Genomic DNA, 17,429 nt, shown 5'->3' on the forward strand with positions numbered 1-17,429 from the left:
TGCTGGAGTGGAGGGGGTTGGGAGGCGTGGGGTGACTGGGTGATGGACATTGGGGAGGGTATGTGCTATGGTGAGCACTGTGAATTGTATAAGACCGATGAATCAAAGACCTGTACCCCTGAAACAAATAATACATTATACGTTAATTTAAAATTCACTAAAATAATAAAAATAAAACAAAAGCAGGTGACCTCAAGCTGTATTACAAAGCTGTCATCATCAAGACAGTATGGTACTGGCACAAAACACACACATAGATCAATGGAACAGAATAGAGACCCCAGAAATGGACCCTCAACTCTATGGTCAACTAATCTTCCACAAAGCAGGAAAGAATACCCAATGGAAAAACGACAGTCTCTTCAATAAATGGTGCTGGGAAAATTAGACAGCCACATGCAGAAGAATGAAACTGGACCATTCTCTTACACCATATACAAAGGTAAACTCAAATTGGATGAAAGACCTCAATGTGACACAGGAATCCATCAAAATCCTAGAAGAGAACACAGGCAGTAACCTCTTCGACCTCAGCCACAGCAACTTCTTGCTAGACACGTCTCCAAAGGCAAGGGTAACAAAAGCAAAAATGAACCTTTGGGACTTCATCAAGATAAAAATCTTCTGCACAGCAAAGGAAACAGTCAACAAAACTAAAAGGCAAGCCATGGAATGGGAGAAGATATTTGCAAATGACATTACAGATAAAGGGCTGGCATCCAAGATCTATAAAGAACTTCTCAAACTCAACACCCAAAAAACAAATAATCCACTCAAGAAATGGGCAGAACACATGAACAGACACTTCTCCAAAGACATACAAATGGCTAACAGACACATGAAAAAAATGCTTCACATCACTAGCCATCAGGGAAAAAGAAATTAAAACCACATTGAGATACCACCTTACACCACTCAGAATGGCTAAAATCAACAAGGCAGGAAACAACAAATGTTGGTGAGGATGTGGAGAAAGGGGAACCCTCTTACACTGTTGGTGGGAATGCAAGCTGGTACAGCCACTCTGAAAAACAGTATGGAGTTTCTTCAAGACGTTACAAATAGAACTACCCTACCACCAGCAATTGCACTACTGGGTATTTACCCCAAAGATACAGATGTAGTGAAAAGAAGGGGCACCTGCCCCTCAATGTTCATAGCAGCAATGTCCACAATAGACAAACTGTGGAAGGAGCCGAGATGCCCTTCACCAGACGAATGGATAAAGAAGATGAGGTATATATGTACAATAGAATATTCCTCAGCTGTCAGAAAGGATGAATACCTACCATTTACATTGACATAGATGGAACGGGAGGGGATTATGCTAAGTGAAATAAATAAATCAGAGAAAGACAATTATCATATAGTTTCACTCATATGTGGAATGTCAGGAATATCACAGAGGACTACAGGGGAAGGGAGGGAAAACTGAACAGGAAGAAATCAGAGAGGGAGACAAACCATGAGAGACTCTGGACTCCGGTAAACAAACTGAGGGTTACAGAAGGGAGGAGGGTGGGGGGATGGGGTAACTGGGTGACGGGTATTAAGGAGTGCACATGTTGTGATGAGAACTGGGTGTTATAGGCAACTAATGAATCACTGAACACTACATCAAAATCTACTGATGTACTATATGTTGGCTAATGAATTTAAATTTAAAAAATTAAATAAAATTAATAAATAAAAAATAAATCCGTGGCAGGAAATGGAAATAACCCAGAGGGCGCCATGCTGCTGGAGGCTGAGCTAGCGGTTACGGCCAAGGCCTCTGGCGGTGAGGGCACCGGGGTTCTGAGAGGTGGCTCGGTGCACCCCTGACCCTGAAGCCCCATGGCCATGGCAACATGCAAGGACTGGGAGGGAAGACCCAGCCAGGACCCGTTCTGGCTCCATGGCTGCTACAGGGCTGTCCCAGCCCCACCAGGCGGTGTCTGTTTAGAACTAGAGAGAAAACCTTTTCCCTCAATTGTTCTTTTTAAAAATGGTTGCTCAGCATCGACACAGAAAAACATCTGACATAAAACTGGAGCCGTTCACAGCTGCAAATGACCCAGAAGTGAAGAAAATGTAGTGAACGCAAAGAGAGGACGCTGTATCCCCAGGCAGGCCTCCTGTGAGCAGGTGCGGCTGGGGCACTGGACGTGCCCGTGCAGACAGTACTGGACTCCACAGTGTCCCTCGAGGGGACAGAAGTGGGAACCTGCTCTGATGGCTCCGCTGAAGTCAGCACCCCCTGCTGGAGACGGGGACAGCCCCTCATGAGTTCCAGGTGTCCTGGTGATTCTTGGGCATGGCCCAGATCTCAGCTTCTTCATGACCCGGGGCCAGCCCAGCAGCTGCACACAGGTCCTCCAGGGCCAGCCCAATAGCTGTGGGTCCCGCAGGTCCTCCAGGGACAGCACCTTGGTGGGCTTGTGGTCCAGCAGGTACCTGTTCAGGTGGCTCTTATTGTACCACATGGCCTCGATCCCATTGGCCCAGTTGACCACCATCACCTGGTGACAGGCTAAGGTCAGTTGGTGAACCTCTGGCACAACCCCCCAAAAAAGGCCCCCATGTAGTAGAAGTCACCCTTGTCCCTGGGGATGTGGGCCTGGGACTGGGACCAGCGCTCATAGCTTAAGTCCTCACGGGCCACCCAGTAGAAACCGGGGTGCAGGGTGCCAAAGAGGGGGGACAGGATCTCCATGCCCACGTGGTCACAGAACTTCATGTCCACGTCCCCGCACACCATGTCATCCACCTCATAGAGGAAGCACTCCTCATAGAAGCAGCTCATGATCGCCGTGTGCTGCATGGACACATCCTGCCAGTGTGGGGCACCGCGGACCTCAAGAACCACCACCCTTCAGTGCTCCTGGAGGGGCACACGGGACACAGCAACCAGCTGGTCGGTGAAGACATAGTAGATGACCCTGTGTCCACCATGAAGTGATTCTGCAGGAACAGCTCCAGGAAGACCCCGTATCCACAGGGGCAGGGGACAGGGCAGGAAGAGGGTCACTGCCAGAGGCTGGCAGCAGGACCCCAGAGCTGGGGTTCATGGACGTGTGCACCTTCTTCATGGGGACAGGCCCTGTGCTGCTTTAAGCAACAGCCACCCTGGCTTGTCCTGATCAAGTCCAGTGGCAGGGCCTCCCTACCTTCTGCTCCCAGAGATAGGGGCCATCAGCACCCCATCTTACACAGGGGAGCCTGAGGCTTAGGAGGCTGGAAACCCATGCAGCCCCACTCTCAACATGCTGGAGCCAGGAACACCCCCCTCTCCTGAGCTCCCAGGCAAACCCTGCAGGTGCCCTACCCTGGCTGAACCCCTGCAGGTTCTGTCCCCACCTGCCATGAGTTGAGCACCTTTGGGCACAGCCCGTGTTTCTATGTCCTACAGACTGCGTAGAATCAGCAGGGCCGGCCAGCTGCCCCACTTTACTTTGAGTGGGCTGTCGCTGGTCCCCAACAGAGCTGTCTCCACCCCCTATAGGGTTCTCCCTTGAAGGCTACTGGGCCTCTGGCTGACAAGGTCCATCAGTAAACCACTGGTATTTCTAGGAGGGGTCACCCTCGAACTCCCCAGATCAGGAATCAGGTTCAGCCCATGGGCAGGGAAGGGGAAAGATGACCCCTGGAAAAAGGGGGCTTGCTTAGGCCCTAGCCTTGAATCCAAGGGGGTGAGCTTCTGGGTCCAGGTCTACATCTCCCTGGCCCCCAAACATTGGAAGTCTTGTCCAACTGCCTCACATGGCTGGTCCCCCGTTGAGGGGACTACCTGCCCCTCACTGTGGGGACAGCAGCTCCCCCATTGTCAGCAAGTGTGGTGAGCCCCTCTGAGACTGATTTTTTTTAAGATTTTATTTATTTGACAGAGAAAGAGACAGCTAGAGAGGGAACACAAGGAGGGGGAGGGGGAGAGGGAGAAGCAGGCTCCCTGCTAAGCAGGGAGCCTGACATGGGACTTAATCCCAGGCCCCTGGGATCACGACCTGAGCCGAAGGCAGACGCTTAAGGACTGAGACACCCAGGCGCCCTGAGACTGGCTTTTTTACACAGGCACTAAGACTACTTCCCTGTGCCTACCCCATACCTCGCAGGTTAGTAAATCGCTCACACAGGGAAGGTGGATACTACATTTAAATATGGGACGAGCACATACACCCAGCAGACATGAGTCAGGTCACCAGGGGGCAAGCAGAGGCCCAGCCAATGGGGAAAAAGCCAGACATGATGCAAGGGGAGAGAAGAGTGCTCCTGGCAGAGGGCACAGAGAATGCAAAGGATTGGAGTCAGGCCGAAGGAACATGTGGGACAACCACACAGCTTGGTGGCCCACAGAGGGGGGCTGCAGTGGGAGAGGTGAGGCTGGAGAGGACAGACAGGTGGGGAGCGGATCGCAGAGAGCCTCAAAGGTTATGTTCTGAAATGATCAATCTGGTTACCGGAGGAGAATGGTCTCTATACAGCAGAGGACAGGGAGACCCTAACCCTAACCCTAACCCTAACACTAACCCTAAACCTAACTCTAACCCCTAACCCCTAACCCCTAACCCTAACCCGTACACTAACCCGTACCCTAACCCTAACCCTACCCTAAACCGTAACCTAACCTGTACCCTAACCCTAATCCTAACCCTAACCACTAACCCCTAACCCTAACCCTAACCCGTACCCTAACCCTAACCCTCGCCCTACCCTAACCCGTACCCTAACCCGTACCCTAAACCGTTCCCTAACGCTAACCCTAACCCGTAACCTAACCCGTACCCGTACCCTAACCCTAACCCGTACCCTAACCCGAACCCTAACCCGTACCCTAATCCTAACCCGTACCCTAACCAAGCCGTACCCTAACCCGTACCCTAACCCGTACCCATACCCGTATCCTAACCCTAACCCGTACCCTAATCCTGACACTAACCCGTACCCTAACCCGTACCCTAACCCTAACCCGTTCCCTGACCCGTACCCTAACCCATACCCATACCCGTAACCTAACCCTAACCCGTTCCCTAACCCGTACCCGTCCCCTAACCCTAACCCTAACCCATACCCTAACCCGTACCCTAACCCTAACCCATACCCTAATCCTAACCCGTACCCTAACCAAGCCATACCCTAACCCGTACCCGTACCCGTACCCGTACCCTAACCCTAAACTGTACCCTAACCCTGACCCTAACCAGTACCCTAACCCTAACCCGTACCCTAACCCGGACCCTAACCCTAACCCGTACCCTAACCCTAACCCGTTCCCTGACCCGTACCCTAACCCATACCCGTACCCGTACCCTAACCCTAACCCGTTCCCTAACCCGTACCCTAACCTGTACCCGTACCCTAACCCATACCCTAACCCTGTATATCCTCCCCAGGGACAGCGAACAAAGTCAACACATATCTGCACACTTTGAAATGTGAACAGAAACCTGCAAACTCAGGTTCTCACAGGAGCTAAATGTTAATGACCAGGTGACAAAAAGGTGACACAGATAGCAAGTAACCAAAAGAAGATGTCATGTGTCTGTGAGCTGGCCACCTTCTCTACCTGTCGGAAGGAAGCCATGCCTGACAGGAGGGAGCCACACCTGGACCTGGTCTCTCTAGGCTGCTCTTGAGCAGAGCAGAGGATTTGCTGAGCTGGGTGTGGGTGCAGCAGGGAGAGATGGGCAGCTGGCCACAGATGTTACCTGCCAAGTACCTGTAGGACCAGCTCCCGGTCCTCAGCCAAGGTTAAGCAATACTTATGTTTAGTTACATATTTACTGTGACAGGAAAGGTGCTCAGTACTTTGAGTGACTATATTCTCTCCCTTTTTTTTTTTTAAATACACTTTATAGAGGTATGATTGACATACAAAAAGCTGTACATAATTAATGTATTCAGCTTGACCCTGACCCTAACCCTAATATCAAGTTAACATATACTCTGATTTAGAATAGAGCTCATAAATTATTTCATGATTATTAGGAGCTAGGGGATCCAAGGACCAACCTTCCTCTATCTTATTCTCCCTTGAATTTGACAGGTTGGAACACATTCGGCCACATGCTATCTGGAGAGTGGCCACACGGGGGCAACAGTGAGTAAAGAGTAGGGCAAACCGGGCCACAAAGCCAATTCTTCCCTCATCCTGTAAAACCTTGCTCATTCAATGTTTACAGATCATTCTATAGAGTATTAAAAGTGTGACTTTCTGGAATTTTTTAAAAACCAAACTAATTCTTTGAAACTGCTAAAAATATAATGTTTTTAAAAATCTCAGCGTTGGTGAGCAGATGAAGACCCAGGGGCCTGGGGAAAAGCTGTTATTATTGAATATGTTCAGATCTAATTAGGAAACAAGTAGGATTTATACTCCACTTATTTTCACAAAGAATTTGTGTCAACTAACAGTACTGAACCCACACAAAATAGTGCACTTCAGAGGAAAATAAAAGGAGATTCAACAGCCTCAAGAGGCAGAGAAAGAGCCACACCCGGGAGCAAAGAAGACATACCACGGATGCTAGCCTCAGGCTGATTTGCAGCCTGTAGATCCTCTGGAGCTAGAATGCCCCCAGTGCCCCTGGGGGTCGTGGGTCAAGCAGAGCTCAAACCCTGCTGCTGCACTGTTGTACCTGGTGACGGGTCTCCTTGGTCACTTCCTCCATGAGCCACCCCCCACCCCGTGACTACCCCAGCCTGCTTCTCGAAACTCCCATTCCTCTTTCTGACCCCGTTGTTTACTTTTCCCTTCACTTACATAGTATATAGTATGTTTACCTACATCCTATTCTGTCATGTAAATGTTTTTGTCATGTTCTCACTGCACTGTACTTTGCATCATCCACCCTGATGTATAATCACTTGCTGCACTGCATGACTTAATTGGGGACTGGGAACACCCTCACAGTGTCATGGGGCTAGTGTCCTGGGCAAGGTCCTCACTAAGCCGGCTCATCCTGCAGCTGTTGCACTGAAGGCCTGATCCAGGCACTGGAGCCCAGTCTGAAGCCAGCTCTGTGTCCTCACAGCGGGGACACCGGCTGCACCCAGGCCTTGGGAAGGCTGTGGGGGGGCTGTGAGGGAGTCACTGTATGGATGGGGCATGGGGGGAGGGGGAGCATTGAGCAGCCGGGGGAGGGGGCCCTCGGGGCGGGGGTCTTGTGTGAGGAGGAAGTTGGGTAAGGGGACCCCAGGCAGTGGTGACCTCACTTCCCTGACAACAGAGTCCAACAGAATTTGGAACCCAGGTAACAAAGGCACCCACATTCCAGAGACAGCCCCCTGCCCAGCTCATTTCTTTGGAGACCTTCCAACAAAAAGCATGTTCGCGTGCTGCTTCCCCAAATCTGGACGCTGCAGGCTGAAGAAAGCCCGCCCTGCAAATGCTGGCCCCCGCTGGGGATGTCCGATCAGGGCTCCCCACCGCCTCTGGCCGTTTGGCCGGAAGGCCCGAAAGGTGACACCAGGAGGCCCAGAGCCTGCCACCCAGCCCCACAGGGTCTAATCCGCCTGTGCAGCCCCAGGTCCCCTCCCCTCCATGTGTGTGTGTGTGTGTGTGTGTGTGTGTGTGTGTGTGTGTGTGAGAAGAGGGGTCATGTGGGGTGGGCCAACGCCATTCAAGAGCAGGCTGAGGAGGGGTCAGATAACCCGCGGGCAGGTCATGTTCAAGGTCCAGGCTGGCTGGGTGGGACGGGGTGTGGGGGGCTGTGAGCTTCTGCCCAGGGTTCCTCTCGATCGCCCTGCAGGGATGGGTCACTGTCCCGCGTGCAGGGCTGTGCACCCACAGGTGTGTGTCTGATCTGGGAGCAGCAGGGCGACTGGGCAGGGGACAGGGAGGTTGGCCGGGCAGGACTGGGATGCCTCCGGGCCGGCTACCCGTCCCTATTTTGCAGACCTCCGATGAGATCGGCACGAGGCTGGCGGACACCCACTCCATGTCCGGGATCCGGAGCGTGACCCCACAGGACTCCCCTGGAGCAGGTGCTGGGGATTGCGGGGAGAGGCCTCCGACACCACCCAGACCACTGTCCCTGGTGGTCAGTGACTGCACTGGGCTCCAGGAGCCGGAGCCCACGGAGGCCGAGCCTGAGGCTGAGAAGCCCGGGGCTGGGTGCCCGTGGGTGTGTGCGGAAAGGTGGGGGCTGGCCCCACAGGAAAGGGCCCCCAGAGCCTGGTGTGGTGCCTGGAGCAACGACTGGGCTCAGAGCGCCCAGCGGGTGGACTGCGGTCGAGGAGACGCCCCGGGGAGGGCTCCTTCCTGGCTGCGGCTTCTCTGGGAGGCCCTGGGCTGGGTTCTGTCTCCACGGAGAGCAGGCTCGGGCTGAGCTTTTCTCCTCTCACAGCTGCTCCACCACCTGAGGAGCTAGAGCCGGTTCCAACTCCTTCGGCAGCTCTGGACAGAGGGGTGGTGGCTGCGACTTCAGCAGGACACCAGGAGCCGGCAGGTGACCCGGCACCCGCCCACGGAGAGCCTGACGGGGGCCAGGAAGGGCCTGCTGGAGAACCTGCCTCCGGAGAGCCTGCCCCTGTGCCTGCCAGAGCCGCCGCCCCTGCGCCTGCCCCGAACTGTGGCCCTGCTCCTGCCCCCGACCCAGCTCCTGCCCTGGATCCTGACCCATCCCTACACCTGCCAGTGCCCCGGTTCTTGCCGCTGACCCAGATACTGCCCCGGTTCCTGTACGTGCCAATGCGGCAGACACTGTCCCTCACCTTGCACCTGCCCCCTCCCCTTCCCCGGCTTGTGCTCCTATTCCGGCCCCTGCCCCAACTCCTGCCCCTTACCCTGCCCCTGCCCCTACCCCTGCGCCTACCCCTGCTAGAGCCAATGTCCCTTCTCCTGACCCACCTCCTGCCCCTGCACCTACCCCTTCCCCAGCACCTGCCTGTGCACCTGTTCTTGCCCCTGACCCAGCTCCTGACCCTGAACCAGCCCCTTCCCTTACCTGTGCACCTCTTCTTGCCCCTGATCCGGATCCTGAACCTGACCCAGCTCCTGCCCTGGATCCTGCCCCTTCCCTTGCCCCTGTCTGTGCTCCTATACTTGCCCCTGACCCGGGTTCTGCCCCTGCCCCTGCCTGTGGTCCTGTTACTGTCCCTGACCCACCTCCTGCCCCTGCACCTGCCCCTTCCCCTACCTGTGTTCCTGTTCTTGCCCCGGACCCAGCTCCTGCCCTGGATCCTGCCCCTTCTCCTGCCCCTGCCTGTATTCCTCTTCTTGCCCTTGACTCGGCTTCTGCCCCTGCAACTGTCCCTTCCTCAGCCCCTCCCTGTGCTCCTATCTTTGCCTCTGACCCAGCTCCTTCCCCTTTCCCTACCCGTTTCCCTGCCCCTGCGTGTGCGCCCATTCCTGCCCCTGACCCACACACTGCCCCTGCACCTGTCCCTTCCTCTGCCTGTGTCCCTGTTCCGGCCCCTGCCAGAGCCGATGCCCCTTCGCCTGCCTGCGTCCCTGTTCCTGCCCCTGCCCCTGCCAGAGCCGATGCCCCTTCCCCTGCCAGTGTCCCTGTAACTGCCCCTGCCAGAGCCGATGCCCCTTCGCCTGCCTGCGTCCCTGTTCCTGCCCCTGCCCCTGCCAGAGCCGATGCCCCTTCCCCTGCCAGTGTCCCTGTTCCTGCCCATGCCAGATCCGATGCCCCTTCCCCTGCCTGAGTCCCAGTTCCGGCCCCTGCCCCTGCCAGAGCCGATGCCCCTTCCCCTGCCTGTGTCCCTGTTCCTGCCCCTGCCAGAGCCAATGCCCCTTCCCCTGCCGGTGTCCCTGTTCCTGCCCCTGCCCCTGCCAGAGCCGATGCCCCTTCCCCTGCTTTCCAGGGCCGCTGCCCCTTCCCCTGGCCCTGCCTGTGCTCCTCTACTTGTCCCTGACCCAGCTCTTACCGTGGATCCTGCCCCTGGCCCTGCTCTTGCATCTGGCCCTGCTCCTGCTTCTGGCCCTGCCCCTCATCCTGTTCCTGCAGGGCTCCCAGAACCACATCCAGAGTCCACATCCTCACGGGGAGAGCTCCTTGTACCATTCCCCTTAGCTCCATCACCCGACCCTGATGCCCCGCCAGATTGTTTCCTCCCCTCCCCCTATGTTCTTTCTCTCTGGTTCATATTAACTGTTCTATTCTCTTTCCATGTCCTATATGCTCTTTATTATTTATTTTAAATAAAATGAATTGTTTTCAGTTGAACAAGTCCTGAGGATCAAGTACATTCCCAACGCTGGGACACCACACCACAGAACATGGCTGTGGAATATCTGCTTCCCCAAAGGAGTCCCCGATCCAGAAGGCCTCCCTGGAAACCCCTAAGCTGCTTCCTCTCTCTGTTCCTTTACCTGTTCTGGAGGTTTCCTGTACGTGGAATCACACAGGATGGGCCTTTGTGTCTGCCCCCCTATTTTCAAAGGGGACTCCTTCTTTTCTGGGTTGACTTGACATAGAATTTCCCTTATTGGATGTTGAAATCCCTGATGGATTACAGATGAGATGTAACCATAGAGCCCCCTTTGGTAAATATGGACACAATCTCGGGGCGGAGACCCCCGTTCCTGCTGGGACACCTCAGCCTGACCCCAGACAGGAAAGGGCTGGTTCCTCCTGTGACCCACAGAGAAACCAGGGAAATGCAGAAAGCTGGAAGACACACCCCAAAGGGCCAAAGCATTGCTCACAAGCCAAGGCCACAGAAAGGTTTCCCATGCCTCTGGTCCAAACCATGCTCCAAGTCACTGGGTTCCACAGGGACAGAGACGAAATGCATGCAAGTCCAAGAGGAGGGGGACAGGCATGGGGGGAGTCAGAGATGCAGGAGCTCCCGGGGAAGGACTCTGGCAAAGGAAACCCTATGGAGGCAGCACTGGTCACCCTCAGACTGGCAGGTGTCTGGTCTGGGGACCAGCAGCCCTGGCGAGAACGTGAGGAAACGGAGGTCCCCGGGAGAGAAGGGTGACGGGCACCCCTGTCTGGGAGAACAGTGAGCAGCACCCATCCCAGGCCACAGGTGCACCCATCACCTAGCGTGGGCAGCTCACTCCCACCGTGTCGAAGGGAACACCGTGTCCATCAACCTCTATTTGCAACAGAATCCATAAAGTGGAGTTTCTGGATCAACACGTATCCAGTGTGGAAGGTACAAGCCTCAACTTCCAACATCCCAGGTCTGCTTGTCCACCTTGAGCCTTGTTTGGGAAGCAGGGGTGGGGAGCCCTGGGGCAGTGACCTGTGGGAGGGGTGGGGAGGGGGAGCTCTGAGTGGAGTGACCAAGGTACCCGGGGTGACCTGCCCAGCAGGGACCCTCCCGCCCCCAGCCCCTCTCCTGACCTCGTGCAAGATGGCGAGGGTGTGACGGGGAAGGTGGTGGCCCTTGGCTGGCGAGTTCCCTAACTGGTGCTGGAGCTGCTCAAGCTCCAACCCGGGCTCTGATCCCAGAGCTGGCGCGAGAGCCGAATCTGCAGCTGCCCCAGTCTCGGGAGCTGTGGCACGCATCGGTGGAGGACCTGGCTCGAGCTCTGGGGCAGGTGCTGGAGCTGAATCCCCCTCCAGAGATGATCCAGACCCGGTTCCACACTTGGATAGGGCTGTTGAACCCACGAACGGCTTTCCTCCCCTGCCCACTTCATGGATGACAAAACTCGGGACGGTGACGGGACCGGCTACATGGGGGTAAAGGCTACGGGGGGATTCAGACCAAGGATCCTGCATCCCTTTCACCACGCGCCCCACGCGGGTCGGTCCTGAGCTGCCAGACGGGGACAAGGGCCTGACCCGCTGCTCCCGGCAGTTGCCCCCAGCTGAGCAGAGACACTTGCCGGGGACCTGAAGTCCTCATTGGACCTCTGTTCCGGCCAGCCCCACGCGAGCAGGGACCGTGCTTCCTCACCGCTGGGTCGCCAACCCCCAGAACAGTGCCTGGGAGGTGGTAGCACTTCACAGTTTAGTGAGTCAGTGGGATTCCCCCAGCAGCACCGGCATGCGGGGTATGTTGTTACACATGAGAGGTCTGGGCCACAGACTCTTGTGTTCACGCTTTCTTCCACGCGGGCATCACCCACACCTGTGTCTGTTCGCTGGAATGCAGAAGGGACCCCCAGACACCCTCCCTGCCCTCGGAGCTCGCAGCCTAACCGGTGGGTCAGCATCTCACCCACGGTCAGCAAGTGGGCGATACAGAGCTAGAGCACCTCGAGCACGAGACCTTGCACGAGCCGTGGGGCAGCTAAGATCTCGAACCATCTGACGCACCAGAACGTGCCCCGGCGCTGACTCGAGCCAGCCATGGAAGCAGCTCGAGAGCCTGAGTCAGGGCCCCGCACACTAGAGCCCCTCCAGCTCCGACCCGCAGTCCCCCTCCGGAGGCAAAATCACCTCCGGGGTGAATTCCAGAGCAGAGCCACCTCCACACCAGTTCTCCCACCCGATCCGGCACCACTGGCAGAGTGAGAGGCAGCCCAAGAACGAGAGCCAGGTCTCGAGGCAGCTCAGCGCTGCTGGGGGAGGCCGGTTTCCTCTGACAAGGCACAGGGACGGGCTGTGGGGATCAGCACAGGGTGATCCCCCTGGCAGGGTGGTGATCTTCTCTCCTCCTGCTGCTTCCGCACCATCTCGAGATGGAGAACTGGCCTCTGCCCCGGGGCCGGTCACCGCTGCAGAGTCGACGCGGCTGCAGAAGCAGCTACAGACCCAAAGCCCACTGCAGAGCTCGAGGCATTTCCATGTCCTGCTGCGGTGCCTTCGCCAGGAACTCGGGAGCTGGAGCCACGTGCGCCCCAGTGGGAGGAAGCCCCTGGACCTACGGCTCCATTACCGACTGCAGAGCTAGAGCCAAGGCAAGACTCCGAGCTGGACCGGCTCCACAGTCAGCTCCGGCGGCACCTCCGACCTGGAACCAGCGCTGGATCCCCCTGCAGAGCTAGGGCCAGTGGGAGCAAGACCCAATCCAGCACCAGCTACAGCCAGCTCCGGCCCCACCTCCCGGAGCAGCTGATGAGCTCCAACCAGGGCCAGTTCCAGCACCAGAGTCGGCCTGTCCTCACCAGCAAACGCATTCCTTTTCTTCTCTTTTGGCTTTGGTTTCTTTTCATGTCTCCAGGTATATTTGTAGCTTAAGATAAAATAAACTTTATCTTTTTAAACATTTCAAAGTGTGCAAACCACTGTTATCAACTCCATTTCCCATGCTGGCACCATCACCCTATCTGTCCCAGAACATTTAATGCCCTGGAGAGAAACCCCGCACCCTCTGAGCAGGCAGTCACTGGCCATTCCCCATGCCCCTGCTCCCAGGCAACCACTGATCTGGCACCTGTCATTTACCTGGGACGAATTTTTCATACACGTGGGATCATACCGTATGTGGTATTTGGGGTCTTGTTTCTTCCACTGAGTAGGATGTTTTCGAAGTTCACCCACGTGATAGCGTGTATCACTACTTCATTCCTGGCGTGGCTGAATTAATCCCATTGTATGAACAGACCACGTTGTGTTTGTCCATTCAAGTGTGGGTGCACCTGTGGGTTGTTTTCATCTTTCGGTTATTGTCCAGAGTGCTGCTACGAAGACTTACGTGCAGGCTGTTGTTAGAGGGCCTGTATTCCATTTTTCTGTTTAGAGAATGAGTGGAGTTCGGCCAAATGAGAACAGTATGCTCAACGTGTGGACGACGTGCCACACCATTTGCCACAGTGGCTCCGCCATATTACATCTCCCCCGGCAATGGAGGAGGGTTCTGTTTCCCCAGATCCTCTCCGACACTTGTTATTTCTGCTTATTCACTAGAGCCCCTCTTCCTGGGTGGGGGAAGGCATGTCACTGTGGTGTTGGCTTGCATTTCCTACGATCTCATGAGGAAAATCGCCCCATGTGCTCACTGGGTAGTCTGACTATCTTCTTTGGAGAAATGTCTATTATTTTCAGTGGGGTTGTTTAGGTTCTTAAGTTGGAGGAGTTTTGTACACATTCTAGATGCAAGACTCGTCTGAGATTTGCAAATATTTCCTACCATTCTTTGGGTTTCTTTAAATTCTCTTAAGATTACCCTTCCATTCACAAAAGTTTTTAGCAACGTTGAAGTCCAGTGTCTCTGTTTTCTCTGTTGTTGCTTGGGCTTCACGTGCCATACAAGAGACACCATATTGCCAAATCCAAGGGAAGGAAGATCTGCCCCTAGGTGCTCTTAGTTTCCTTCTGAGTGTTAAGAATTTTCGCTCTTAAAGTTCATTCTTGGATCCATGTGGAGTTCATTTTTTATAGGGTGGAAGGGAATACTCTGACTTCACTCCTTCGTAGGTGGATATCCGGTTTCTCAACACTGTTTGTTGGAGACACTGTTTTTGCCTCATTGAATGATCTTGGTCTCCGTGTTCGAAAACAACTGACTGTACATGTATGTATTCCTTGATTCTCAGCACTATCCCATTGATCCATATGTGTTGGTCTTCTCTGCTCATACCTTTCAGGAAATATTATAATCTCGTACAGAGTTTTTCCAATTCTTAGGATTATTTGCATAGAAGATCATGTCCTATATAAATAAACTTTTTCTTCTTCCTTTCCATTTGTGAGCTTTTAGTAACTAATCTTGTATAATTTCTCTGACCAAACTTCCATGACAATATTGAAATGAAGTGGTGGACATGGGCATCCTTGAATTTTTGGGGATTTCAAGGAGAAAACTCTCAGTCTTTCACCACAGAGAATGATATACATATGAGTTATTTTTCATAAATATCCTTTATCATAATTTTCAAAGAATTATTTATTCATTTAATTATTTATTTATTTATTTATTTATTTATTTATTTATTTATTTATTTATTTATTTGAGAGCATGCAAGCCCAAGAGTGGGGAGGGGCAGAGGGAGAGAATCTCCAAGCAGACTCCCGACTGAGTTCAGAGCCCTCCCTGGAGCACAATCTGAAGACTCTTGAGATCATGACCTGAGCCCAAACCAAGAGTCGGACACTCAACCCACTGAGCCACCCAGGCACCTCTCCTTTATCACAATTTAACCTTCTATTTCTATTTTATTGAGAACACTTGTTATGAAAAGTTTTGGATTTTGTCAAAGCTTATCCTACAACAATTTACATGATCGTGTTTCTTCTGGATGTGGTCTAGGACACTGATTAGCTACGTTGAACAGCCTTTGCATTCCCGGTGTAAATCACACTTGGTCATGATGTAGAGTCCTGTCAATGTGCTGCTAGATTCTGTCTGCTAGAATTCTGTTGAGGATTTTTGCCTCGCTCTTCATAATGGATTTTGGCCTGCAACTGTCTTTTCTTGTAAGGTCTTTGTCAGTCCTTGGAATCGGGACAAGGCTGGCATTCTAGGGTGACGTGGGAAGTGTTCCCTCCTCTTGTACTTTTTTCAGACTTTCAGAAGGATTGGTATTCTGTCTTCTTTAAACGTGTGGGACAAATCACCAGGGAAAGCATCAGGTTCTGGACTTTTCATTCTTGGGAAGTTCTCATGACTGCTTCAGTCTATTTACTTATTAGAGGTCTGCTAAGGGTTTCCATTTCTTCTGGAGTCACTTTGGTAGTTTGTGTGCTTCTCAGAATGATCTGCTTCATCTCAGGGAGCCAATTGGTTGGTATAAAGTGGTTCCATTTTTGTCTCTGTCAATTTTGGTAAACCTACAAAAGAAAGAACTGTTGTTTTCACTTATTTTTCTCACGTGCTCTTCTCTTCCATGTATCTCTGCCCTAATCTTCATAGTTTCCTTTGCTCTACTAACTTTGATCTTCTCCTTCGACTGAACCAGAGGAACATTCTAACTGTTCCAGATGCCAGCCAGCCAGAGGGCCATTGTCTAGGTCTGGGTTATTGGGTAGAGAAGCAATACAGACTGGAGTGGATCAGGCTACCTGGGCAATTTCTACCTCACCTGGTATTCCAGGTCACCCCCAGACCGTCATTTCAGGCTGAAGCTCTCCTCCTGCCAGGCATGATGCCCAGCAACAGACTGACCTGACTTCCCATGAACCACTCACGACCTTAGGGGCCTTCTGTGCTCTAGGAACAAGCAGCCTACCTGAATTTTGCCAAGGAGCACTGCCCACGAGCAGAAAACCTGCATAGCTCAGGGTACTGTCTTCTGTGTGCTTCCTTCACACCTTCCCATGTATGGGTCACAGCCACCTGTGCCCATGGACACCCTAGAGCACCCATTCACCCAGGGTGTCGGATCAATGCAAAGTCAGCCCTTCAATTCTGCCACCACACCCCCGACACAACACCCAAGACCAAAAGGAGCGTTCACTCCAAGTCCTGGGACCAGCTCAGATGCAGCCCCTACCTGCGCAGCAGGGACATCGCCTACCCGCTCTGCATGCTCCTCCAGCCCGATGGAGATGTGCACGACATTAGTGTGTGTTTTGTCCCAGGATCCCGGATGGCCCGTCAAAGGAGGTGAGTGTCCCACCCTTTCACCCTGACAGACATCCCTTCCTGGAGCCTGGGTCCCCACTCCAGAGCCACAAGGGGCCAAGAAGACTCAGTCTCTAGAAGCGTCCGGGCTAGATGCTGACCGGGGTTGCCTTACACAGTCTGGTGTTTCTGCTGGCCTTGCCGTTCCTCAAGTTCCGGAGTTGACCTCCCAGTCGTCGATGGAGACCTCAGGCATCATCTCAGTCTCTGTCAGCACCTCCCCCTCCTCAGCCTCCATCACATCTGTGGCAGCCTCGGACTCCCACAAGCGCCGTGTCTCGGGGTCTGCAACCACAGCTCCTCGCTGCCGCTCTCCATGCAGCAGGTGGGCGCTGCTGCCTCAACCCCATCAGCCTGGACATGAAGATCAGCACCATGACAAAGAGCATCCTGCTGAACTGGGCACGTGGGGCGTCCCGTTGGTCTCCTGACTCAGACGTCTCTGAGTACTGACCTCACTGGAACAGCTAGCTACTCTGACAAGAAGCCACCTCTGGACCTTCCAGGCAGCATGCCCAGGCCTGGAAGGACGCAGACGACCACCACGGCCCCCACTCTACACAGGAGGAAACTGCGGCAGCCTCCTCACCTCCGGCTGGTACTTGCTTGGTGATCCCCATGCTAGGGTGGGGACTATAACATGCCCACCAAGCTCCTTCTAAATCTACGATGCTGTGGCTCTGGTAAGACTGCCCGGATTGTGTCCCCTGAACCCCCCAACCCGCAGTGTCCCCTGACTCCTTGCCCAATATCCAGAGAGCCCTGCGTGATCTGGTCTAGACATGCTCCCCAGTGTGCACCCCTCAGCCCACTCCAGCCTTTGTAGGGCCTTCGTCCCCCAGGGAGCCCGGCAGGAATTTGCCCCTCAGAACCCCTGCCATCCCTCCTTATGACCCCCATCCAGGATGGCCTCACCTCCAAGCCTGGGCTCAAAGGGTCCTTCCTCCGGCTCCTCTGTAAGCTCAGGCTTTGGGTCAGATTGAGCTGGGTTCAAACCCACAGCAGGGCCATGTTACGGCCCTGTGACTGGCAAGCTC

At 54.0% G+C, this 17,429-nt stretch overlaps 1 pseudogene; it reads right to left on the reverse strand.

Annotated features, from left to right (window-relative positions):
- Window positions 1–2,262: 2,262 nt before the first annotated feature.
- LOC135365285 (histo-blood group ABO system transferase 2-like) lies at window positions 2,263–2,979 on the reverse strand (annotated as a pseudogene).
- Between the last annotated feature and the right edge of the window lie 14,450 nt (window positions 2,980–17,429).

Source organism: Mirounga angustirostris, unplaced genomic scaffold (genome assembly GCF_029215605.1).
Source record: "Mirounga angustirostris isolate CCGP_5_RB_7025 unplaced genomic scaffold, mMirAng1.0.hap1 SCAF_7, whole genome shotgun sequence".
Taxonomy (NCBI): Eukaryota; Metazoa; Chordata; class Mammalia; order Carnivora; family Phocidae; genus Mirounga; species Mirounga angustirostris.